A 17,180-nucleotide genomic window follows, 5' to 3' on the forward strand; every position below is an offset into this window, starting at 1 on the left:
TCCAGCATGTGGGCATCGTGTCGGCTGGCTGAGTGTGTTCATTTGCTCCACCATTTATGCTAAATTTCGGGGTTTCTACTCGCCCTTTCAATCCCTATTAGCCGTTACCAGGTTTCTCGGTGACATCTTGCATTTTAGGGTCAGGACATACGGTTTGGTGATTTCCGCCCTGATATCACACTTCTGACTCTTATCAGGGTTGTGGAAAGTGGCTTGTTTTATTGGGCTATGTCTGATTGGCATATCGGAGGGCTCTGTTGGCTGTGCCTGGTAGGACTGCAGTTTTTATTTTAAAATGGAGTTGCTTAAGCTAAGGCCATCCTTACACATGCCCCCTCAGCAGGGCCAAGGGTCAGGAGAGGACCCAACAAAGGAGCCCAGACAGGGCTTTCCCTTCCCCTAGGGAGCCAACTGCCCAGACGCCATCGAGGGCCACAGGCTCACACCTGAGCCACGGTCTCCAGGACACGACCTGCCCTGATCGGCTCAGGCCTGGGCACCTGCACCAATTGCTGGCCAGGGCTTGCTGGGACCCTGACCACCCTGAGCCAGTTCTTTAAGTGAGACCAGGAGTGGACAAGGGCTGTAACCCTGCTCTCTCTAAAGACAGCAGGAATCGGGCCTGTCCTCCTCGTGGCCTCTTCCTCACAGCATATGGGCCAGCAGCTCTCCAGGCCACTCCTGGGCCTCTCAGCTTCACTAGTCCATTCAGACTCGCCCTGCCCGCTCCTCCCCATGCTCCTGGCTGGCTTGCCCCAGTGGTTTCTCTGCCCCCCTCTACCTGGCTGGCTTCCCTCCCCTTAACTTCCCCCACAGGCTCTCTTCTCCAGCCTTTCCACCCCAGGCCCACCCGGATCATCACCCTGAGCGGACTCTTGGTGCCCTCCAGGGACTCACCAGGGAGCCTATTTACAGAGCTGAGACTGAACCCTGGAGTGGCAGAATGCTCTGACAGAGGTCCCCTCCCTCTGTCCCCTCCTCCCTGTCTTGCCTCAGGCCCGGAGAATACAGATGCTTGAGAAGAGCAGGGCTCCGAGGGGTACAGGACAGGCCTGGGCAGCCCACCCGGTCCACACTCCCAGCCCATCTGTGACCAATGCCATTCATTCCTCCCTCTAAATAAACGTCTCTTTCTCCTTTCTTATTTCTTATTTTGCACTTCCATATTATAATTTACAGTGAACATTCCTAATATTCGAAGTTCCTTGTTTCCAACAGACCCATATTTCCGTGTCCTGAAATTAATATGAATGTTATAGTAGATGTAGAAATAAACTCATCCACAGGTAGAATGTGTGCCCCAGTCCCCAATCTCACTTTCTGGGAAAGTCTCTCTGACGTCGCCCCCTTTTGAAGTCATGTGCATTATTAACAGTAAAAAGTTCACTTTCTTATGAAGAACATAGACACTCTATGAATATGTGCTTTGGGGAAAACTGGACACACACACAAAAGTGAATCTGCAAACTGAATGTCCCTGAAGTCCATTCCCTGCTCCTCATCCCAACCCCTGGCTGACAGTGCTGGCTGGTCCCTTGTTTTCCAGTGTGGAGAACAGTTGGAGCAGATTAGGAACAGAAAAGACCCTACGGCTATTGCAAAACTCCACCAGGAGAGTAAAGGGAGTTGGTAACGTGAGGTCGGCTGGGCCATCTAATCAAATCAGTGCTTTCTTCTATACTGAGCATAAGTAGTGCTACAGGCACGTTTTTGTTTGTTTGTTTTGCTTTGCTTTTGGTACCAGGGATTGAACCCAGGGGTACTTAACCACTGAGCCACATCTCCTGTTCTCTCTCTCTCTCTCAATTTTGAGACAGGCTCTTGCTAAGTTGCTTAGGCTGGCCTCAAATTTGTTATCCCCCTGCCTCAGTCTCCTGAGTTGCTGGGATTACAGGCATGTTCCAACCCACCTGGCCTGATAAGACTTGATTTCAAGATAGTTTTCTACATGTCAAAAAGTATCATTTGCACAAGAGAAAGAAGAAAATGGAAAACAAATTTGAGCTTTTTCCTGACATTTCGGGCATTGACCATGATAGAATGGGGTCCACATTCCTGACTCTGCCTGAAAGGACGGAAGTGGGTGGACACTAGGAGAAACATTTTCCCCAGAGTCTAGAAACTGGGCCCTTCACCAATCCAAAAGGCTTGGAAATGGAAATAAAGGGGGTCTTGGTCCACGTGATGAGCATCAGTTCAGGTCTAGTTCTGGGATTCCAGACGTGACCCTTGCCCTCGAGAAGCTTATCAGCTGATCACAAAGCAGTGACCCCACAATGCGCTGAAAGCCCACCAGATAAGTCCCACAGGAGCAGAGGAAAGGGAAGACAAAGAGCTGGCAGGTTGGGGCAGCACCGAGAGAGGACAGAAGCTCACACTGGGCCTGCTGCGTCTGGATCTTACTTCTTCCCCAACGGTCCATGTGGCTTGGCCCCAGGCAGGGCCACTGGAGGTGGTGGAGCTAGCAGGAGGCCTGGAGGTCACTGGGTCATGTCCTTGAAGGGGACGGGGGCACCCTGGCCCCTCCCTGCTCTCCCTCTTGCTCCCTGGCCATGTGTTCCCCCTGGTGTGCTGCCTCACTGCAGGCCCAAGGGCCACTGGGACACCCAGCACAGAACGGACCCTCCAAACCGTGAGCCCCAGCAATCCCTCTTCACCAGATGACAGACCCACGCGTCTGCTGCCGTGGGCAGGAGCTGGCTGACGCTCTGAGCTCCCGCCAGCCGGCTCCTCGGGGTCTCAGACCCCTGCAGGTCATGACTGAGACCCGAGGAACCTGAAGTAGAATTGCCCTGGAGATGGGGCCTCTGCTGTGACCCCTAACTTCTAAGCTGCCCCAGGAGTGGACAGCGCACACTGGGCCTGAGCGTGGCCTCACAGTGGCCATTACTCTGTCTTCTTTCCTCCAGCAAAAGAGGTGAAACCGACTTCCAACATTTCCCCCCTGGCAGGGCAGCCAGGGGGACAGGGAGAGGACGAGGACGTCATCAGTGGTTGGCTGGCCTGCCGCAGCCTTGATGGCTCTTGTTCTGTCTAATCAGTGCCTCCAGCTGTGCTGTCAAATCCCACTGTCCGTCTCCGGCCACGGCTCCGGCCACGGCTCCGGCCACGGCTCCGGCAGGCCCCTTGTTTCTTTTGATCATTTCCAGTTACTAGAAACCCTTCAGGACTCACGTCCAATTCAAAGCCTTCAGGGGTCCCATTTCCCACCATATTAGAGGGCTACAGGATTCGAGGGCTGGGTCCCTCCTGCCGAGGTCTGGTTGCACCTGCCCAGGAAGCAGCTCTCAAGTTGGCCTCAGGTGGGTCCATCTCCCCTGTGTTTCCTGGGGTGACGCCCAGACCCACGCTGGACACCTCCATGACTTCGGACGCCTTCAAGAGAGATGCCCAGGCTTCCCTTCCAGCCCTGCCAGGGGTCCAAGCCCTGAATGCTCTCCCTGGGCCAGGTGTCTGCCTGTGTCCATTGTCGCTGCTGAAATACAACAGCAGAGACCAAGCACTTCAAAATGAACAGTGCATGCTGACCCTCAGTCCTGGGGCTAGCAAGTCCAGGTTCCAGGGCATCTGGCATCTGGTGAGAGTCTTCTCACTGTGTCATTGCATGGTGGGAAGTGGACACACCAGAGACAGAGAGGCCCAACTCGCCCTTTTATGATGACCCCCTCCCCACCATAATACCTTTAATCTGTTCAGAATCAGGGAGCCTCATAGCTTAGTGACCTCTTAAAGGTCCTCCTTGGTACTCTGTTACAATGGCAATTAAGTTTCAACGTGAGTTTTGGAGGGGTGAACAAGCAAACCCCAACAGTGTCTCTCACCTCGGGCAGCCCGGGCAGCCCGTGACTCCTGGCTGCCCTCCACGTCATGGTCATTCACACGAGCCACAGAGGTCTGCAAGGGCCTCTACACTGCCTTATAGGTGCTGCAGAAATAGGAGGTGGAGTCCCCCTCCCTCTTTTCCTGGGCAGTTGCACCATGGTCACCACTTGCCCAGCCATCCCCAGCTGCCCCCACTGTCCTGCCCCCCAAAGGCCGTCCTGACAATAGGACAGAGGAGCCGCATGCTGCGGCCCCATGCACTGGCCAGGAAGAAGCTTCCCAGGGCTCTTGCTCACAAGCACCCCAGTCTCTAAGAGCTGTGGACTGGGAGCCCCCCGTGTGCATGTGGCCGAGTGTCGGGGGACACTGCTGGCTTGGGTTCAGAGCAGAGCTCCTCCCCCTCCTTCTGCTAGAATACCATCAAATAAAATCACAACATACGAAACAAGACATTTCCTGTATTTTATTTAGTTTATTCTGTGAGAAGAATTCTATTTGTCTCCTCCTTACGACGAGAAAGTCGAGATTTAGAAGCAATAAAGTGGTCTATCCAAGATTGCACAATCAGAAGGCTCCAGGCACCTGTTTGTTTTATAACCAAGAAATTTCATGAACCTGAGCAAGGCTGGGCAAACCATGAGCTAAGAATTCTTCATGTTTTCCTTTATTATTATTATTATTATTATTTATGTTTTTTGGCAGTGCTGGGACTCTAACCCAGGGCCTGACACGTGCTAGGTAAGCACTCTACGGTGGAGCTCTATCCTCAACACAAGGTTGATATGTTTTTAAATATTAAAAAGTGTTTAAAAAAATCTAAGGAGGGCTATTTCAGGGCTAGGCTGTACTCAGTGGAAGAGCAGGCTCAGCATGAGCAAGGCCCTGGCTTTAATCAGACACAAACACGAAAAGAGGGATACTGTGCAGCCCGGGCAACTGACATGGGAAGTTCAAGTTCCGATTCGGTGAAGAAAGCTCCACTGGATACAGGCTCATGTGTCGTGGGCAGTGTCTGAGCGAGGGGTGTGAGAGGGACTCCTGCCTTTACAGAAGTCTGCCAGCCTCCACAGGGTCCTGGGGTGGCATCTCCAGGCTGCAGGGGGGTCCGCCGGCTCCACCTTGATCCTTCTGGGACCGTGGCTTCCACCGGTATCTTCTGATGGAAAGGCAAAGGAGGTGAGCAGAAGCAGGGACCCACTGAGGCCAGATCAAGTCACTTCCTCCCGCCTCCCACGTTCTCTGCCCACTCTGCAGTCACATGTCTAAGGCCAAGAATCTATCATTCTGATACCAGGAGGGAGCCAAGGGTTGGAAGCAAGGATCTCATTGGCCGCCATTGGGGATCCAGGGTATGAACTGGGCTGTGGGCCTCGGGAGTCTGTGTGCTCCGCTGCGTCTTCCTGAGCAGGCTCAGGTGCTCGAAGAAAAGAATGGGAAGGAGGGGCTGGGGACGTGGCTCAAGCGGTAGCGCGCTCGCCTGGCATGCGTGCGGCCCGGGTTCGATCCTCAGCACCACATACAAACAAAAGATGTTGTGTCTGCCAATAACTAAAAAATATTAAAATTCTCAAAATAAATAAATAAATCTTAAAAAAAAAAAAAGAATGGGAAGGAGGAGACAGAAAGTCCTCCCATCATCTCCCCACGGGGCTGTTCCCGCAACCATAATCAAAGCCCAGACGGCCAGAGGCCCTGGGACACCGCAGCAAGGGCAGCATATTCTTCTGCAGTGTCACTGTTGACACTGGAATGCAGAGAGGGACAGGAAGTGGAAAAATTCCAAAGATCATCCTTTCAGTCACCCCGTGGCTCTCTCGGAGCCTGCTCTGTCAGCTCTGAGGAGGTGGCCCGAGTCGGAGGCCCTTGCAAATGAGCAGGAGAAATGGAGTGAGGTGGTTTTGCACTCACTGTGTTTTTCCCTCCGCTGTGTGGTTTTCCACTCACGCAGGAAGACACAGTCACAGAGCCCCCGCAGCCGGGTAACAGCAGGCTTCGCGGACGTTGGAGCCGGGATGTGTCCCTTGTGCTGACTGACAGGGCCGCAGGAAGCAGGGAGAGGGTGACGGTGATTCCCAGGCTCCCACGGCTCCTGGGCCCCCCCGCGCTGGCTCTCCCTGCCATCATGAAATTGGATGCTTGCCAAGGAAGAGGGAGGAAGGAGTCATAAGACACACTCCTCACTCGGAGCCGCTGTGCTTAAAGAAGACACAGAGAAGAAAAGAAAGGAAGCGGATAATAGAGGGCGCTGACGTGTCGACATCTTAGGAGGGGGGCTGGAGTGATGTCCTCTCAAGGTCCACTGAAACTCCAGGAAGCTAGGAATCCGTCTTGGAACAGGCACGTCAGCAGTATCACATTTGGTGACACGTCTTGTGGCTTCAAGCCCCTGCGCATAGTGTCCTTCTGAATGATGCTCCAGAGAAAATCAAATTTTTTTGTTCTGGGAAAATGTCTTTGTTTACTTAGATGGAAGGATAAAACTCCCATTGGTTGAGGACGTATTTGCCCCAGGCACCAACGTCTATAGACAGGGTTCCATTCGGCCGTCCTGTGAGGCAGGCTTAGCTGTGTCCACTCTCCCCATGGGGAAACGGAGGCCGAGATGGAAAGGTTTGTGACCTCCTAAGACACGACAGCCTCTAAGCAGAAGAGCTGGACGAAAACTGGGTTCAGTTTTCATTCATTTGATAGATTCACAAAGGAATAGGCTAAAGCACTTGATCTCCAAGGGGTCGTAACTTGGTTAATTTTGATACATTTTTTTTTATTGAGATTCAAAACCTTCCCAATTATGAGTTCCCCGCAGCCCTGACTTGCCTACTGATGGGACCCTGGTGGAGGTGGAGACCAGCCCCAGTCGAGCCCCCTTCGCCCTCCCTGCAGCTTGTTTTTGAAGCATTTCAAAGAGAATTATTCTCATCAGTATGCTTCTCCTAAATAATTCAGCATGCCCGTCATTAGCTACAGCTCTGTATTTATTCACATTTTTTTTTGAAGGTTAGAATCTGCTTGCAATGGCAGGCCCAGGTCTTAAGTGCTCTGTTACAGAGTTTCCAGACACACATGCACTGTGCATCCAGCCTCCCGTCACCCAGAAAGTTCCCCCACGCCCCAGCTGATCCCATCTCCAACTTCCAGACACAAGGGAGGTATGATATAGGCACATGGCCGCGAGACCCATTGGCCTCACCACTTGCTCCAATGTCCAGAAACTCCTGAGCTCAGAGGACAGTCCAGGGGCCCACTAGGGGCTCTTCCAAGGCGCCTGGTAAGGGTGGTGTCTTGCACTCGGGTGCGCATCCTCTAGGACTCTGGGATGCTGTGCATATGCTGATGGTCCATGCGCAGGGCCCTGTGTGCAGACATTAGAGGCCACTGCCCAGGAAGCAAGAGCAGCCCCTCTTGCCAATTCTGCAAACAGGCTCTGCTAGACTCCAGGCCTCAGTTGCTGGGGACAGGGGAGGTTCCAACTGTTCCCACGGGGACAGCGTGAGAGTTCTACTGAACTTGAAACTACACCTACTACTGGTCATTGTGGACTCCTCGTGCCAATGGACCTGTAGGCAAAGGAGTGCTGGGGCTGGGGTCCCACATCCTCTCAAGGGCACGCCCCCAGTGGCCTGCCCCCCCCCACGGGGCACCCCCTGGAACTTCCCTCCCCCTCCCAATAGTGTCATGGGATGGTGGCCAAGCCCTCAACGCAGCAGCCCTTGGGGGACATTTAAGATCCAAACCAAAGCCAAAGCCAGTTTAAAATAAGAAAAGCTGTAACCAACTAAAACACCAAAGAAGATAAAAACGACCAGGAATGAGGAGGAAGCTTGACTCCGGATCTAGTGGGAATTTTGAAATGACATATAAATACTAGGAAAAACTTTATGTTAATGCATTTCAAAATTTAGATAAAATGAATAATTTGCTAAAGGAATACTTGTCACCATATTTTAAAGACAAAAAACCTGAATAAAACAATTAGTGGTAAAAAAATCGAATCAATTCATAAGTTTCCCTACCTCCCCAAACACCCAGGAACAGATAATCCGTAACTAAAAAATGTGTTTCAGAAAATGAGGAGGAGGGCTGGGGATGTGGCTCAAGCGGTAGCGCGCTCGCCTGGCATGCGTGCGGCCTGGGTTCGATCCTCAGCACCACATACAAACAAAGATGTTGTGTCCGCCGAAAACTAAAAAATAAATATTAAAAAAAAATTTAAAGAAAGAAAATAAGGAGGAGAGGGAGAGGACAAGGCTCCTCAAAGTCGGACAGAGGCCAGGGCGAGCAAGGAGAAGCAGAGCCCCGCTTACTTCTGAAGGGAGACGCCTCACACCTCGAGGAATAGCTCAGCAGAGAGAAACCAGATTTATCCCATTCCATCCCAGGAATGCAAGAATAATGCATCACGTCATGTCTTGGTGATATTTCAATTACAGAACTGCTCTAGACTCCTTCGGTTTGGGCCAGAACGTTCCCCAAACCTCCCGTGCTGAAGGCATGGTCCCTGGGCAGCACTGTTCAGGGGGGACTCTGGGGAGGTGACTGGCAGGTGAGGGCCCTGACTCATCAGGGGGTCAGTCCACCACTGGGTTCTTACTGTGATGGCACTATTGGGGGTGGTGAGACCCGAGGAGGTGGGCCTAGTTGGAGGGGAGGGTCCTTGGGGGTGTGGCACTGGGGACGGCTTCCCCTCCCCCCGGCCTTCTCTCTACTCCCGGGGCCACCAGGAGTTGACAGCCTTCCTCTTCCCCGCCCTTCCTCCCCACAGCCCAGGAACAGGGAACCGGCCACCCACAGACTGCAACCCCTGAGACCATGAGCCAAAATAAATTTTCCCTCTTTCAAGTTGTTCTCCAAGGAGATTTTGTGACAGACAACAATGTTTAAGGAAACTCACAGTCTCCTTGACCTAAATCCTCCTGGGCTGGGGATATACCCCCCTGTTACAGCAGGAGGTGGAGGGCCAACCCCCAGCACCACGAAAAATAAATAAAGATGCAGAGAACAGGCTAGAGTTAGACAGGAACTTTCTTACCCAGCCAACAGGATTCATGAAACCTTCACTAAATCTACTCAGTGGTGAAACTTTTGAAAAGGCGGCATTAAAATCCTAAGTGAGACAAGGAAACCGTTTCTTTTCAACATTTTACTGAACCACCGACTAATACAGTGAGACCAGAAAGACACGAGATGTATGAATCTGAAGAGGCAAAGCAGTCATCTGAAGATAATATGATCACCTGCATAGGAATTCCAGAGACTCTACAGACTGTTAGAAGTAAGAAGAGCCCAGACATGAAGTGCACACCTGTGATCCAGCCATTCCGGAGGCTGAGACAGGAGCATCACAGGTTCAAAGCCAGTCTGGGTAACTGAGAGAGACCCTGTCTCAAAACAAAAATAAAAAGGTCTGTGGCCAGGCAGGTGGCACAGCCCTGTAATCCCAGCCACTTGGGAGGTGAAGACAAGAGAATCACAAGTTTGAGGCCAGCCTCCACAACTTAGAAATGTTATAAAAATTTTAAAAGCCTGGGGGTTGAGAAAGAGAGAGAGAGCACGAGAGAGCAAGTGCACATATCCCTACGTTCACTCCACCATACTGCAAAAAAAAAAAAAAATATATATATATATATATATATATATATATATATACCTCCATACTAACAATAATTACTGGAGCTAATATACAAAATACAGATGTCCCCAACAAATGATGTTTCTTTGTTGTTGTTGTTTGGTTTTTTGGTACTGGGGATGGAACTTTGGGACACTCAACCACTGAGCCACATCCCCGGCAGTTTTTTTGTATTTTATTTGGAGACAGATTCTCACTGAGTTGCTTAGGGCCTTGCTAAGTTGCTGAGGCTGGCTTTGAACTCATGATCCTCCTGCCTCAGCCTCCCAAACCACTGGGATTACAGGTGTGCACCACTGTGCCCAGCTGACTTGATAATTTTTTGACTTTACAATGATGCAAAGGCAATGTGTGTTTATTAGAAACCCTACTTCAAATTTTGAATTTAGATCTTTTCTGATTGCAAGACACTGATGTTGGGCCAGGAGTGGTGGTGCATGCCTGTAATCCCAGAAGCTTGAGAGGCTGAGACAGGAGGATCGTGAGTTCAAAGTTACCCTCAGCAATGGCGAGGTGTTAAGCAATTCAGTGAGACCCTGTCTCTAAATAAAATACAAAATAGGGCTGGGGATGTGGCTCAGTGGTCGAGTGCCCCTGAGTTCAGTCTCCCGTTAAAAAAAAAAAAAAAGGTACCGATGCTGGGCGGAGGCAGGGAGCACAGCCCCCGGTCCACTCACGAGGGCAAGCGCGGGTGCCCCATGGTGCCTGAGTTGCTGAGTTGGGACGGCACCAGGCCAGCTGCATGAAGCGCATTTTGAACTACTTTCAACTTAGGGTGTGTTATGAGGGTGTCATCCCATTGTAAGTCAAGAAGTATCTGCTCCATGTGCAATAATAACTCACAGAGCAAATGGAAACTTTAAAAAAAATAGGATTACATTTAAAATAACGAGACAAAATAGTTACCACACAATCCACAGATGATATGCCACACCCAGAGAGAGGATGAAGCGGCTTTCTGAAGGACGTAAATAGATTCCTCATATTCATGCTTGAGGGGGAAGACTCAACATCAAATATTGTCACTTTTCCCCAAACTAATGCAGAAAACTCAATGCAATTTCAATCAAAGCTCCAATATTGTTTTTCATGAAACCCGACAAGGTGGTGATAAAATTCATAAGGAAAAGCAAAAGACCAAGAATAATGGCGAGGCTCTGGAGATGAAGAATAGTGGACATGTCGGGAACAGCTGCTCAGGGTAGCAGCTGGGTGTTGGCACTGGAGGTCACAGGCCCTTGGCCCCAGGCGTGGGTGACATTCTTTAGGAGGGTTCTACCCATGGACAGGCCTTGGTCTCTAGTCCACCCTAACAAGGCACAGACCCTCCGAGACCGTCACTGTTCTCACCACCGAGGGTCCCTAAGGACAGAAGAGAGGACTCCAGGGAGAAACTGGAAATGCAGCGGAGCCAGTTCCGTGCGGGAAGAAAGTTCCAGAAGTCACAGTTAACATTCTCAGAAGGAAAGAGAAGAGTAACAGGAGGGAAGAGAGAAGAGCCACGCGGGAGGGGACAGGAGCCTCGGTGCACAGGCACTTGGGGTCATTAATGACAGGTGGCTCCAGAGCCCTGGGCTGCTAAGAAAGCCACTTAGGGGCAACCAGAAAAGGAGACTTCAGTTTACCAACAGGAAACTACCAACAGCCTGTAAGGAGACTTCACCCACCCAAACCACGGGCTAACAGGGCTGCTGTTCACTGTAATCAATCAAACGGCTTCCTGTATAAAAGTCCCCTGTCCCCTGTGCACCCCAGGAGCCCTGGGCTGTGTGCAGCTTGGTCCTGCCTGGTGCCCTAAGAGAGTCTAAATCCTTAACCTGCCTGAGTGTGTCTTTCAGCGAGTCGGTGCTGATGGCATTGAGCTGACGCCAGAGACCCTCCAGAACCTTTACTGAGAGCCTTCTCTTTACTGGGCCCTGCCCTGGGTACAGGAGGTGCAAACATCATAAGACCTGACCAGAGGGTCAAATGCAGCAGGGAAGGAAGCCCAGGGCCATGGGGGCGGGGGGGAGGTACCGCATGCAGTGCTGAGGGAGCAGGGAGGAGCCCCCAGCTCTCCCTCAGTGGGGTCAACTGATCATCCTCAAAAACTGGAAGCATGACTCCCAGATACAAAACGAGTATGTGCACATGACTTTGTGCATCTTGTGACCTGATGAGGAAGCCAAGAAGATGTTGAGACCAGCTGAAAGGAGATGTCGGAATCAGCTGTCGGTACAGGCGATCCAGAGTGTGGGGAGCCATTCTCGCACGTGATTGGGCACCTCCCGGATTGGGTGTGAGGCGCTCTGGCCAAACTGTGTTGGAGCTTTCCCCACCCTCTCCAAGTGCGAGAGCCTGTCCGTGTGGGGGTGTGACTGACCACTGACCCTGAGGCCAATCACTGACCCTGACCTTGGAGTGCCGCCCCCCTCGACCTTCATTGGAAGGAATTTTCCCCTGAATTTCTTGTTCCCAAATAAAAGGCCACTCCCTGGCGTGCTCTCTCTCTCTCTCCTGGAGCCCTGAGTAAGCCTTGCTGCCCTACCGGGTGGTTCGAGGTATGAGCCAGAGAGGTGAGAGCCGTCTCGGACCTGGTCATAGAAAAAGGTAACTGAGTCTGTGTGTTTTATTTTGATCTCACTAGTTAACTTTTAGGCCATGAACCTCTTTAATGAAACCAGTGTGCTGGTCGCCTGGTGGAAAGAAGGCTGGGACATTCCATCCCTCGTATAGTCTTCATGTGTGTATGTTGGGGATCAAGTCCAGCGTCAGATTTTATTTAGAAAATAAGAAAAGGTACATAAAAATGTATTTTAAAATCTTTTATAATTCTAACCTTAGCCATGACCACTTATGCTATTTTGGTATATTTCTTTGCAGTTTTTTTAAGTATAAACTTTGTTTTTTTTATTTGTGATTATGCTATATATATATATATATATATATATATATATATATATACAGATATGTAGTTTTATATCATCCTTTTCCTTGAGCAATATTAAAAAGAAAAGAAAGTATGCTAGAACAAAATTGTTAATAAAGTAAATCTGGTCAGTGTCCCACAGGGCAATCAAGTTGCATTTAAAGTCACTTTTTCTAGGGACTGCGGTTATAGCTCAGTGGTAGAGCACTTGTCTAGCACGTGTGAAGCCCTGGGTTCGATCCTCAGCACCATGTAAAAATAAGTAAATAAAGGTATTGTGTCCATTTACAACTAAAAATATAAATAAAAGTATTAAATCCATCTTTTTAGAGGACAGAAACCACTGTAAGCTGGATGCAGCTGTGACCTTTGCTACTCAGGAGGCTTAGGCAAGTTTGAGGGCAGCCTGGGCAACTTCAAGAGAGCCAGTTAAAAAAAGAAAAAGGAAGCCTGTTGTGTCTCTGTGGGGAGAGACCCATCCGCAGTGTCATGCACCAGAATCAGCCCCCTGGCCTACGGTTCAGCTCCTCCCCTACCTGAGCCACAAAGAGCCTCATCAATAGACTTTCAAAGGTACAAACCCTTATAAACAGGCAGCCCCTGAAACCCTGCCCTCCACTGCAAGCCTGCCCAGTCTCTCTTGCCCACTCACAAGTCTTGGACAACTTCTCCTGATGGGGACTGTTTGGCTGTTCATAGCTGCAGACCTTCCCAGGTGCCTCTAATCCTGTACCCTGGATGGCCCAGAGTGCTTCCCAACATCCTGATTCCCGAGCCACACCCCAGACCCATAAAATCAGAACTTCCCTGGGTGGTGTCTGGCTTCAGGGTCTTTTATAATCCAGGGCTCCAGAAGAGCAGCCTCAGGGAAATGGTCTGGGTGCCCTGGGACTGGCCATTACTGGAACTGTCCACTTCTCAGGCAGCCAAAACCCTGAGCACGTTGATGGGCCCCAAGGAGGAGAGAATTGAGGGAGGGGGTGGAGGGATGGGGATCGGGACAGGGAGCTACGGCTGATTTGGAGTTTGGCCTCCGTGGTGACATGGAGGACATCACTGAGTCCAGCAGACTATGGGCAGTCAGGGCGCTGGATGCTTAAAACCTTCACCTGTTTCTTGTTCTCAGGTGACCTCAGGTAAGTCACCTGGCCTTTCTGAGCCTGTGACAGACACGCACACCAACAGCTAATTCCTAAGGTTGCTTTGAGGGGAAAATGAGGCAGAGTTCGAGAAAGCAGTGACCTTGAGGCCAGGCCCTCCGTCCTCCCTTCAGGGTATCAGAATTCAGGGCTTGCTGACCCCTGCTGGACCTGGGTGTGTTCAGGCCTTTCAACCCCTGATGAGGGAGGACACTCAGAGCCACTCAGGGTGACAGGGCTTTGCCGAGCCCTCCTGGGCTCCCTGAGCCACTCAACTCACAGGGGTAGAGAGGCCTCATGACGAGGAGCAGAGCGGCCACTCGGCTGGCTGCTCTGGGGGCTCCTCCTCCTCCCTCCTTCATGACTGGTGCAAGAGAAGTCCCTGTTCCCACATGTAATCAGAGCCAACTGTCCTCTAGCCAACTGTCCTCTGATGGCACCCGGGCTGACAAGTTCCTGTTCCAGGTGTAGATGTGCCCAGTGCTCAGAGGTGACCCTTTGAAAAGAAAGGCACTTGGGACATGAGTCCAGACTCCAGCTGCCACCTGGCCCTCGCCCTCCGGCCCCACAAACACCGTCACCTCCCACAGCCACTCTCCCCTCCTTGGCAACAGGGACCGTGCATGCAGGGACCCGGTTCCCCAGCTCTGTGACTGTGTCCTGATGGAGACACAGAGGGCTTCCGCCTCCCGGCCTGGGCCTGTCCCCGCTGCAGGCTTGAGCCCAGGTGAACCTCGCTTAGGTCACTGTTCAAAACAGACCAACCACCTTGTCAACCACACAGGAACCGGCCCCGGCCCCAGCGCAACTCCCCAGACTCTTAAATAAACCCTGCGCCCCACCCCGCTGCAGACACACGAGGCGGACACCATCCACTGTCCCTCCGAGTGTGAGTTCCCCGGTGGATGCTTCGGAGGGACCACGTGGCATTTGGAGAGCCCAGGCGGAGCAGGACGTGGGAGGTAAGCACAGCAGAGAGCCGGCATCGAGGGTCAGGGAGGGCTCACCTGCTACCCGGGGGGCCTGCAAGGCCGGGCCTCTGCTGAGAGGAGCCATGGGGTGTCTGAGGCAGGGGCAGTCAGAGAGGTGTCAAAGTGGGGACAGAGACAGTGACGTGGGCAGTCGGAAGAACGGGGCAGATGGGATGGGGCTCGGGATGGGAGGTCTGCAGGAGGGCCAAGGCAGGCTGCTGGTTGTCTCCGCCCTGCTGGGCCGGGAAAGGCCCGTGAATTCCCTCTCTGCGCCTCTCCACGGGTCATTCACTCTCTGGGGTGAAATGTGATTTGCTGGGTTTCGATTTTTCCTGATGAAGCAGAAATGGGAAAGGAGGAGGAGGAGCAATGGTTTGGCCTCTGCTCAGAGGTCGCAGGGAAGGAGCAGAAGCTTCTGACCTGTGTTCAGCGTCTCCAGGAGCCACCACCAGGGGGCACAGGTGGGGACACGGTACAGCCCCCTGCCTTCTCCCGCCCAGGACTACTTTCCTGCTCCTGGAAGCTTCACCCAGCTAACCAGGGACCATCCCGCTCCAGCTCCAAGGGCAAAAACAGTAGTTCCAGGTACTCAAGAGGCTGAGGCAGGAGGATCACCTGAGCCCGGGAGTTCAAGGCCAGCCTGGGCAACAGAGAGACCTCGTCTCAAAAACACAAAAACCAAATAGTCCCGCAAAGCTCTCTCTCCTGCTGGATGAAGGCCTCATTCCTTCTGTGCAGCTCACTGGTTGGAATCTGGGGTTCAAGGAATGCACAAGTTGGGGGACTCTTCTCTAAGAGGACCCCAGCTTCTCCAACCACGTGAGCCCAATGCCAGCAGAGAGCCACTAGCACTGTTCCCAAACCTGTTTGTGCCAGTTGATTATCACTCTATAATCACATGATTCGATTAGTAAACTCGTGAAACAGGGTAAAACAAAACAGAATCATTGTCCCCCATCCCAACACCGAAAACCTAAGTTGAACTGAAAATTTAATTGTTGAATTATCTTTGCGCAGGACAATCTACAGAGGGGAGGTCATAATAATCCTGATGAATTTTCTCTCACATTATTTTACATGTCTTCAACACCTCCCCCAGAAAGGGAGACTCACGCTAAAAATAAAAGGCCTAAGGGTTGGTGGTATCGTTCAGTGGTAGAGCTGGGTTCAATCTCCAGCTCTGAAAAAAAAAAAAAAAGTATATGACATCTGTTATTATTTTTAACTGCCTGCTTTATCTAACTTTGGGGTAAAGCTGATTCCAGTCCGAGCATGTTGGCTAAGTTTCTACTGTACCATGCCTTCAGCCACAGAGGTCACATGGCCCCAGGCTGGACCATCCAGTTCTCTGTGGAATTTCACACCCTGGGGAGACACTGGGATGATGGAAGCCTGGCACTGTCTAAAGGGCTTTAATGCCACTTAACAGCCTTGGGGTTTTAGTCCAGGCTCCCCAAGTCACAAAGTCAAATGGCTCCCATGTACAGAGATACTGTACAAGTAGAAAACAGTGGGTGCATAATAGGGAGTGGTGGAGCCTGTGGCTAACAGAGACAGTCCCTGTCTCAGGCATAAAACAAACCCAAACGCTGAGGGGGTCAAACAAGCCCCTCCTGCAAGCTGAGCCAGACTGTTGGCTTGTGACTCCCGGTGCTGGGGCAGAGGCTGGTGAGGGCTCAAGCCAAGGAGGGTTGGGATCTCTGACTCCCAGGTTCTGTCATTTTCCCAGATCCAGCTCTTCCCTCGACCCTGAACCGCCTGGCACTGATCACGTGCTCATCTTTTGGTAGAACGACCTTTGCTGCGGACGTCCTAGGCAAAGGCGGCCTTCATCTTCCCGTAGCCCCTCTCCTCCCATGTCCTTCCTTTCACCTGGGGTGACGAAAAGAGCTTTGCATTGGGAGCAGAACGGCTTGGGTTTGAACCCGACTCTGCCACTTCCCAGCTGGCTGCGCTTGGGAAAGTAACTTGGTTTCTCTGGAACCCCAGATTTCTCATCTGTAAAAAAAAAATAAGATGATTGCAAGAGGAGAGGAGGGCCACTGCACGCAAGGCTCCAGACCCTTGCAGGATGTTAGGAAACAGCGGTTCCTTCTGCTTCCCTGCTACTGGGGCCCTTCCCCCCACCGCCAAGGCTCTCATCCCCTTTAACCGTATCTCGCGCCACGGCCCCTTTAAGATCTCCTTGGAGGACCCAAATTCAAAATCGAGGGCGACCCTCTAGCTGCTGTCTCGATGGTAAATCCTCACTTCCTGCCGGAAGTGCGTCTGCAGAGCTGCTTCCGTCCAGCGGCGTGGGAAGCGAGTAAAGCCACGTGCAGAGGAGACCGGCTGTCGCCTCCTACTGGCCGCGGCACCCTCTGCCACCAGCCCGGGGTCCCTGAGACCCCAGGCCTTCCTCGCGGGGCCCCTGGCACCCACGCCTTCCCGCGGAACGGAACCGAGGAGCCGCGCCCCGCTGAGCCGCTGGGGCCTGGACGATGCCCCCGGAAGTGGGCCCGGGGCGGCGCAGGCGGCCGCGGTGGGTGAGCCGCGCGCGACTGTCCTCTTAAACCCCGCTGCTTTGCTCTCTTCGCAGGGTTTCCGCGGGAAGGGAGGAACGTCCAGGCCCCGGCGGTGGGGTGAAGGCGTGCAGAGACTCCTCCCTCCAGAAAGTGACCTCCGTGTGGGTGACCAGGTATGTCCAGCGGGGGTCCAGCGTCCGCAGGGCC

At 52.2% G+C, this 17,180-nt stretch overlaps 1 long non-coding RNA gene across 1 annotated transcript; it reads right to left on the bottom strand.

Annotated features, from left to right (window-relative positions):
• Window positions 1-4,270: 4,270 nt before the first annotated feature.
• On the bottom strand, window positions 4,271-5,719 carry LOC124079415 (uncharacterized). Its single transcript, XR_006847348.2, has 2 exons — window positions 5,114-5,719; window positions 4,271-4,978 (listed from the first exon to the last, which is right to left on the bottom strand). It is a non-coding gene; the product is annotated as an uncharacterized LOC124079415 (long non-coding RNA).
• Between the last annotated feature and the right edge of the window lie 11,461 nt (window positions 5,720-17,180).

The sequence above is a fragment of the Marmota monax genome, unplaced genomic scaffold (genome assembly GCF_021218885.2).
Source record: "Marmota monax isolate L192 unplaced genomic scaffold, Marmota_monax_Labrador192_F-V1.1 WCK01_AAM20220418_F8-fsc00362, whole genome shotgun sequence".
Classification (NCBI taxonomy): domain Eukaryota; kingdom Metazoa; phylum Chordata; class Mammalia; order Rodentia; family Sciuridae; genus Marmota; species Marmota monax.